We start from the raw sequence: 9,887 nt of genomic DNA, 5'->3' as shown, positions 1-9,887 counted from the left end.
TACTTTCAACAGATGTACTATCAGACATAATTTCATGTTTATCTCGATTTGAATAATTCATGCTATAGGTTCGAAATTTCAGAAAATGCGTCAACATCGCAATGTTGTGCAACCGCAATATTTTGCCTTACAATATTAATCAGACTAAAATGTAAAAGATAATTGACTCCCAGAATCATAAACATACAGTACCAGTCAAAAGTTTGTACACACAGAAATGGTTTGTCAAGATCGGTGTGGAAGAACTTGACTGACCTGCACAGTGCCCTGACCTCAACCCCAATGGACACCTTTCGGATGAATTGGAACGCCGACTGCAAGCCAGGCCTAATCATCCAACATCAGTGCCCGACCTCACTAATGCTCTTGTGGCTGAATGGAAGCAAGTCTCTGCAGCAATGTTCCAACATCTATCTGAGCTCTGTTTCCCATCTGCGCTCCTCTACATCAATGTCTTGGACCTCAGCCTCAGCCCTCATCAGCCTTACATCTATAGGGAAAAGGAGACATTAGATATTAGAGTTGTTAGTACACTACACACACTCACTCTCTCTCTCTCTCTCTCTCTCCCTGAATGTCAACACAAAGAGGCTTGATGATTCATCCGCTCCTGATGTCCACCAGAGTGGCATGGGAGTTCTCTGTTCCGTCTTAACTCGTACACAGAGGGAGGACTGTACACTAGAGAGAGAACGAGAGAGAGATACTTCCAGCAGCGGAGAATTACCTTAACATTTCTATTCCTCCTCCCTATCCTGTGCAGAGATACTTTTGAGGAGACTGGAAACTCCATTGGAATCGTATTACCGCCCATTGTCTAGATTRACCATGCATTGTCAATGGGCGTGGGTTGCATTCTGGGAGATTCTGGGACAAAGAGAGCTGTCCTTCAAGGCGCGATTGGGAGTCAATTGGGCGCAAGCTCCCCAAAAAAATATTTGCATGAATTTCATAAACAAGAAGTACAACATTACAAATCTTTTCCGAGATGTGAGATAATTAACTAGTTCTCTGTCATATCATATAGCTTTGGAATCTTGACATTACGCACTTTTTAGGAAAATAAGCAGGTTTCGCGACTCATACCCTGACTTTGAGATTGTGTGATAATTAGATAAGCAAACGTGTGACGCAGCATGACAACCTGAACACGATTGGTCGACAGTCTGCTGGGTGGGGCGTTATACGTTCCTCCATTCATTTCCCATTGTGATTCCTATCTCCTCCTTTCTGTAATATCTCTGTCCTGTGTAACTCTCCTGTCCATCTCGCCGATGTGTTACTTGACCAGGCCGGTGATCAGATTCATGAGCGCCTGAAGGGCACTTTTCCCTGTCTGCACTCCTCTACTTGGACACTCTGGAACCTCAACCAGCCTCACATCTAAAAGGGAGAAGGAGCAGGCTACTGAATAAGCAATTCAAAATCAACAGGCTTTTTGATATACAGTGGCTTGCGAAAGTATTCACCCCCCTTGGCATTTTTCCTATTTTGTTGCCTTACGACCTAGAATTAAAATGTATTTTGGGGGGGTTTGTATCATTTGATTTACACAACACGCCTACCGCTTTGTAGATGCAAAATATTTTTTATTGTAAGACAAAAAAACTGAAAACTTGAGTTTTGGGGGAGTGAATAGCTATGCTAAAGCAATACTTTGTAGAGCCACTTTTTGCAGCATTTACAGCTGCAAGTCTCTTGGGGTATGTCTCTATAAGCTTGGCACATCTAGCACCTGGGAATCTTGCCCATTCTTCAAGGCAAAACTGCTCCAGCTCTTTCAAGTTGGATGGGTTCCACTGGTGTACAGCAATCTTTAAATCATACCACAGATTCTCAATTGGATTGAGGTCTGGGCTTTGACTAGGCCATTACAAGACAATTAAATGTTTCCCCTTAAACCACCCGAGTGTTGCTTTAGCAGTATGCTTAGGGTCATTGTCCTGCTGGAAGGTGAACCTCCGTCCCAGTCTCAAATCTCTGGAAGAGTGAAACAGGTTTCCCTCWAGAATTTCCTTGTATTTAGCGCCATCCATCATTCCTTCAATTCTGAACAGTTTTCCAGTCCCTGCCGATTAAAAAAATCCCCACAGCATGATGCTGCCACCATGGTGTTCTCGGGGTGATGAGAGGTGTTGGGTTTGCGCCTGACATAGCGTTTTCCTTGATGGTCAAAAAGCAAAATTTTAGTCTCATCTGACCAGAGTACCTTCTTCCATATGTTTGGGGAGTCTCCCACATGCCTTTTGGCAAACACCAAACGTGTTTGCTTATTTCTTTCTTTAAGTAATGGCTTTTTTCTGTCCGCTCTTCCCTAAAGCCCAGCTCTGTGGAATGTACTGCTTAAAGTGGTCCTATGGACAGATACTCCAATCTCCCCTGTGGAGCTTTGCAGCTCCTTCAGGGTTATCTTTGGTCTCTTTGTTGCCTCTCTGATTAATGCCCTCCTTGCCTGGTCCATGAGTTTTGGTGGGTGGCCCTCTCTTGKCAGGTTTGTTGTGGTGCCATATTATTTCAATTTTTAATAATGGATTTAATGGTGCTCCGTGGGATGTTCAAAGTTTCAGATTTTTTTTATAACCCAACCCTGACCTGTTTGGAGAGCTCCTTGGTCTTCATGGTGCCCCTTGCTTAGTGGTGTTGCAGACTCTGGGGCCTTTCTGAACAGGTGTATCTATACTGAGATCATGTGATATACCATGTGACACTTAAATAAAGTCCACCTGTGTGCAATCTAACTAATTATGTGACTTCTGAAGGTAATTGGTTGCACCAGATCTTATTTAGGGGCTTCATAGCGAAGGGGGTGAATACATATGCACGCACCACTTTTCTGTATTTTTTTATACTTTTTTGAAACAAGTTTTATTTTTTCACCAATTTGGACTATTTTGTGTATGTCCATTACATGAAATCCAAATAAAACTCTATTTAAATTACAGGTTGTAACCCAACAAAATAGGAAAAACCTACAGTAACTGGGACTGGATGGCAGTCTGGGGAGTGTGGACCGACCATTGTAAATGGTTTAGATAGGGCTTTACACGAATGCTACCAATGTAAAAAGAGAAAGATTATTTATTTTTCTACTTTCTGTCGTGCTTCTACTAAAACTCCAGATCTAACTGGGTGATCAATAAATCATTGGATTTATGTCAGTTGCGAAGTCTTAGCAGGTKAATGATTCCTTTTCTAATGATTATGCTAGCTATGGCTCCATACATAAGAATCAAATAGATTGCCAAATAACTTACCTAAAGAAAATTGGTAGCAGACAGTGTTACACTTCTAGTAAACTCTTGATAATAATGTCTTGAACAATAGGTTCCCAAAAATTATTTTATAGAAGAAAAAAGCTTGCTACCTAGCCAGAGCAGAAAGGAAATTAAACTTACCCACCATGACTGCTGTGACAGATTCACTTGTTTGATGGACATGCATACTCCGTGTCAATTAAAATCGCCCAAAAATGTCCATCGTCTGGTTCTGAATCACCATTTAAGGGTATCAATGTTATTGTAGGTGTAGCTAGATGCTTATGTTCCAACAGTGCAGTAATATCTCACAATACAAACAATACACGCAAATCCCCAAAATAAAAAGACAGGATTTAAGAAATATTACAATGAGTAATGTCAGAGTCCAGAATATAAATATATACAGTGCATTTGGAAAGTATTCAGACCAATTGACTTTTTCCACATTTTGCAATGTTACATACTTATTCTAAAATTGATTATATTGTTTTTTTCCCTCATCAATCTACACACAATACCCAATAATGGAAAAGCAAAAATAAAGTTTTTTAGAAAATTTTGCAAATGTATTCAAAATATGAAACTGAAATATCACATTTACATAAGTATTCAGACCCTTTACTCAGTACTTTGTTGAAGCAACTTTGGCAGCGATTACAGCCTTGAGTCTTCTTGGTATGAAGCTACAAGCTTGGCACACCTGTATTTGGGGAGTTTCTCCCATTCTTCGCTGCAGATCCTCTCAAGCTCTGTCAGGTTGGATGGGGAGCATTGCAACACAGCTATTTTCAGGTCTCTCCAGAGATGTTCGGTCGGGTTCAAGTCCGGGCTCTAGCTGGGCCACTCAAGGACATTCAAAGACTTGTCTCTCTAGAGACCGCAGGAGCGGTAGAGATACTCTTAATGATCGGCTATGAAAAGCCAACTGACATTTACTCCTGAGGTGCTGCACCCTCGACAACTACTGTGATTATTATTATTTGACCCTGCTGGTCATTTATGAACACTTGGCCATGTTCTGTTATAATCTCCACCCGGCACAGCCAGAAGAGGACTGGCCACCCCTCATAGCCTGGTTCCTCTCTAGGTTTCTTCCTAGGTTTTGGCCTTTCTAGGGAGTTTTTCCTAGCCACCGTGCTTCTACACCTGCATTGCTTGCTGTTTGGGGTTTTAGGCTGGGTTTCTGTACAGCACTTTGAGATATCAGCTGATGTACGAAGGGCTATATAAATAAATTTGATTTGATTTTGATTTGATCTGTYCTGAAGCCACTCCTCCGTTGTCTTGGCTGTGTGCTTAGGGCTGTTGTCCTGTTAGAACATTGTGTGGCCCGCAGTGATTTTACTATTTTCCATTCATAATACATAACAATGATACAATTTCAATTCAATGTGTTTAATGCAGGCCAGAATCACTTCATTGAATATATCTATTGTTCCCTGGACAGCCGATAGATGACAGTATAGTGCAGCTGTTGAACAGAAAGGCCGAAATAGAACATCTGCCGAAATAGAACACAACTGCTCAGCTACAGCGACCGACAMATATCAGTTTGCTACTAGCTAATTTTGCAGTCGATTAGACATGGATTGATTTCTTTGTAAAAAAAGAAACGGAAATCTATTGACAATGAAAATGAGGGGGAATAGCTGGAGAACAACGTGACAGCTATGTACGTAGCTAACGTGGCTCSGGTGGCTAAGACAAGGATACGGTTGATTCAAGAAGAACACAGAAAGTTCCAAAAGAAATGGACAGACAACTATTTTTTTGTACCTTTATTTAACTAGGTAAGTCAGTTAAGAACAAATTCTTACTTACAATGACGGCCTACCGGTTGATAGTGGGTTAACTGCTTTGTTCAGGGGCAGAACGACAGATTTTTACCTTGTCAGCTCTGGGATTCAATCCAGCAACCTTTCAGTTACTGGCCCAACGCTCTAACCACTAGGCTACCTAGCTCACTTTGTCTTTTTTTGCCAGAAGGCAGTCAATTGTTTTCAAAGAGCAAATTTAAAGCAACATTTCTAGTCACACCATGCCACTTTCACAAAACATATCCGCCACAAAGCTACCTCAGAAACAACAAAATAGTGCAACTCAAAGGACAGCTCAAAGGACAAAACAAATGATGGACAGATCTAGCATTGTTGCAGATAAAACGAGAGGCAACATATGAGATTGCTTGGATACTCACAAGAAACAAGAAGGCCTTCACAGACGTGGAGATTGTCAAAGAATGTTTTTTGGCCTCAGCCKAAATATTGTTTGCTGATTTCACAAAACAAGGAAGCTATTTTAAAGCAAATTAAGGGACTGCAACTCTCAGACTCGACCATAACAAGACGCATAGAAGACATCGGCGAGGACATCGGTAAGCAACTGGCGAGGACAACGGTAAGCAACTGGCGAGGACAACGGTAAGCAACTGGCGAGGACATCGGTAAGCAACTGGCGAGGACATCGGTAAGCAACTGGCGAGGACATCGGTAGGCAACTGATTACTGACATATCCGTGGTGCCGTGTTTTAGTATTGCACTTGACGAAAGCACTGATGTAAGTGACATGGCCCAATTATGTGTGTGGGTCCGCTTCCCTCAAAATGAGTCGTTCAGAGAGGAACTTATGTTCACTGCCCATTCAGGGACAAACACGAGGAGAGGATATTCTGAAAGCACTTGTTACATTTTTTGCTGACAATAATATTGACTGGTCAAATTAAAGATCTGTGCGGCCCTCTGAGTAATTGTCTCAACCCAAAGTGGCCCCCTTACAGAAATAGTGACTAAAACTGTGTTAGAAGGTAAACCTTCGCCCCAGTCTGAGGTTCTGAGCGCTCTGCAGCAGGTTTTCTTTAAGGAACTCTGTACTTTGCTCCGTTCATATTTCCCTCGATCCTGACTAGTCTTCCAGTCCCTGCCTCTAAAAAAAACATCCCCAAAGCATGATGCTTCCACCACCATGCTTCACAGTAGGGATTGTGCCAGGTTTCCTCCAGACGTGCCGCTTGGCATTCAGGCCAAAGAGTTCAATCTTGAATTCATCAGACCAGAGAATCTTGTTTCTCATGGTCTGAGAGTCCTTTAGGTGTCTTTTGGCATCTCCAAGCGGGCTGTCATGTGCCTTTTACTGAGGATTGGTTTCCATCTGGCCACTCTACCATAAAGGCCTGATTGGGTGGAAGTGGCTGCAGAGATGGTTGTCCTTCTGGAAGGTTCTCCCATCGCCAACAGGAGGAGCTCTGTCAGAGTGACCATCGGGTTCGTGGTCACCTCACTGACCAAGGCTCTTCTCCCCCGATTGCTCAGTTTGGCTGGGCGGACAGTTCAAGGAAGAGTCTAGGTGGTTCCAAACTTCTTCCATTTAGGAATGATGGAGGCAACTGTGTTCTTGGGGACCTTCAATGCTGCAGAATTTTTTTTTGGTACCCTTCCCCCATATCTGTTCCTCGACACAATCCTGTCTCGGAGCTCTACAGACAATTCCTTCAACCTCATGGCTTGATTTTTGCTCCGATATGCACTGTCCACTGTGGGACCTTATATAGAACGGTGTGTGCCTTTCCAAATCATGTCAAATCAATTACATTTACCACAGGTGGACTCCAATCAAGTTGTTGAAACATCTCATGGATGATCAATGGAAACAGGATGCACCTGAGCTCAATTTTGAGTCTCATAGCCAAGGGTCTGAATACTTATGTAAATAAGGTATTTCTGTTTTTTTGTTATTTATACCAATTATCACTCATCATATCACTCAGCACAGCTTGACAATACTCACATTTGTTTCAGTCTCTTAAGCTGAGACTCCCAAACCAGCACTTCATGGAAAAGGTCATAGGTCTCTGAACAATAGTTCAATATTGTTTAGCACTCTTACGCATGTGTTTCCTTCAGCATTTGCCTGAACAATAAATGCACTGTTAGGAAGTGGATACTAATTCTTTAGCCCATTAATTGATGGTTGTGCCTTTGGAAGGTGAAGAAAAGGAATACGGCTAGGACAGACTGTAAACTAGGTTCAGGACTGTTACTGCCACCATGGATTGTAAGCTAGGTTCAAGACTGTTGCTGCCACCATGGATTGTAAGCTAGGTTCAAGACTGTTGCTGCCACCATGGATTGTAAGCAGGTTCAGGACTGTTGCTGCCACCAGTGGACCTTGTAAGCAGGTTCAGGACTGTTGCTGCAACCATGGCTTTAAGCCAGGTTCAGGACTGTTGCTGCCACCATGGACTTTAAAGCCAGGTTCAGGACTGTTGCTGCCACCATGGTTTAAGCCAGGTTCAACTGTTGCTGCCACCATGGACTTTAAGCCAGGTTCAGGCATGTTGTGTTATGCTGTGAATGAGGACCCAAAAGCGAGCGTAATAGAAACAGAGTCTTTATTCGCAGTATCAAACAAACAATGATTCTCCTGGATATTATCAAGGAAAATCCAAAACAGGAAACCTGAAATCCTCTCGTCAGTAGAGAGGAAACGACTGAGACGCGACCACAGACTGCAGGTCGCTTCAGGAAGGCACTGGCCGTAGCTGACATAGACACCTGCTCAACACCGCAGCATCTGAAGAAGGCAAAAACACGACAGGGCGGAACAAGGACACAGGACAGCAAACATCAACCAGAATCCGACAAGGACAGAAGCGGAAAACCAGAGGGAGAAATAGGACTCTAATCAGAGGGCAAAAATAGGGACAGGTGTGAAAGAGTAAATGAGGTCGTTAGGAGAATGAGAAACAGCTGGGAGCAGGAACGGAACGATAGAGAGAGAGAGCGAGAGAGGGAAAGAGGAAGGGGAGAGAGAGGGATAGAAAGAGGGAAGAACCTAATAAGACCAGCAGGGTGAAGCACAGGGACAAGACATGATGATCAAAGACAAACATGACAGTACGCCCCCACTCACCGAGCGCCTCCTGGCGCACTCGAGGAGGACCCTGGCGGCACGAAGGAAAATCATCATCAACGAACGGTCCAGCAGTCCGACAGATGGAACCCAACTCCTCTCCTCAGGACCGTAACCCTCCAATCCACTAAGTACTGGTGACCACGTCCGAGAACGACATGTCCATGATCTTCCGTACTTGTAAATGGTGCGCCCTCGACAAGGACGGGGGGGGGAGGGAAGACGAACGGGGGCGCGAAGAAAGGTTGACACAGGAGACAATGGAAGACAGGGTGGACCGCGAGAAGATGTCGCGGAAGAAGCAATCGCACAGCGACAGGATTCGAGACCTGAGAGACACGGAACGGACCAATGAACCGCGGAGTCCAACTTGCGAGAAGCTGTCGAAAGGGGAAGGTTACGAGTGGAAAGCCACACCTCTTGACCGGCGACAATACCTAGGACTCTTAATCACTACGTTTATTGGCGGCTCTCACAGTCTGCGCCCTGTAACGGCAAAGTGCAGACCTGAACCCTCCTCCAGGTGCGCTCACAACGTTGGACAAAAGCCTGAGCGGAGGGAACGCTGGACTCGGCGCAGCTGGGACGAGAACAGAGGAGGCTGGTACCCAAGACTACTCTGAACGGAGATAGCCCGGTAGCAGAACCGAAGGAAGCGAGTTGTGCGCGTCTCAGCCAGGGGAGCTGTTCTGCCCAAGACGCAGGGTTTCGAAACCGAAAGGCTGGCGTAAATAATGCGACCAATCGAACTGATTGGCCCTTCTCTGCTTGACCGTTAGACTGGGGATGAAAACCCGGAAGAAGAGACTGACGGAAAGCACAATCAAACCGAACAGAACTCCTCCAAAACTGTGGACGTTGAATTGGCGGACCTCTGTCTGAAACGGCGTCTAACGGGAGGTCCATGGAATTCTGAACACAATTCTCAACAATGATTTGGTGCCGTCTCCTTAGCGGAAGGAAGCTTAGCGAGGGGAATTGAAATGTGCCGCCTTAGAGAACCTATCGATAACCGTAAGAAATCACAGTCTTCCCGCAGACGAAGGCAGACCGGTAATAAAGTCTAAGGCGAGTGAGACCATGGTCGAGAAGGAATGGGAAGCGGTCTGAGACGACCGGCAGGGAGGAGAGTTACCTGACTTAGTCTGGCGCGCAGTCCGAACAAAGCAGCCACGAAACGGCGCTGTCCCGCTCCTGAGTAGGCCAACAAACCGCTGGCGAATAGAAGCAAGCGTACCCGAACGCCGGGGTGGCCAGCTAACTTGGCAGAGTGAGCCCACTGAAGAACAGCCAGAACGAGTAGAGACAGGAACGAACAGAAGGTTACTAGGACAGCGCGCGGCGACGCAGTGTGAAGTGAGTGCTTGCTTTACCTGTCTCTCAATTCCCCAGACAAGTAACCGCGACAACACGCCCTTCAGGGAGAATCCCCTCGGGGTCGGTAGAAGCCACAGAAGAACTAAAGAGACGGGATAAGGCATCAGGCTTGGTGTTCTTATTTCCCGGGCCGATAGGAAATCACGAAACTCGAAACGAGCGAAAAAACAACGCCCAACGAGCTTGACGTGCATTAAGTCGTTTGGCAGAACGGATGTACTCAAGGTTCTTAATGGTCCAGTCCAAACGACAAAGGGACGGTCGCCCCCTCCACCACTGTCGCATTCGCCTATGGCTAAAGCGGATGGCGAGCAGTTCGCGGTTACCCACATCATAGTTGCGCT

Source organism: Salvelinus sp. IW2-2015, linkage group LG37, assembly GCF_002910315.2.
Source record: "Salvelinus sp. IW2-2015 linkage group LG37, ASM291031v2, whole genome shotgun sequence".
Classification (NCBI taxonomy): domain Eukaryota; kingdom Metazoa; phylum Chordata; class Actinopteri; order Salmoniformes; family Salmonidae; genus Salvelinus; species Salvelinus sp. IW2-2015.
Note: the sequence above shows the minus strand (reverse complement) of the source record.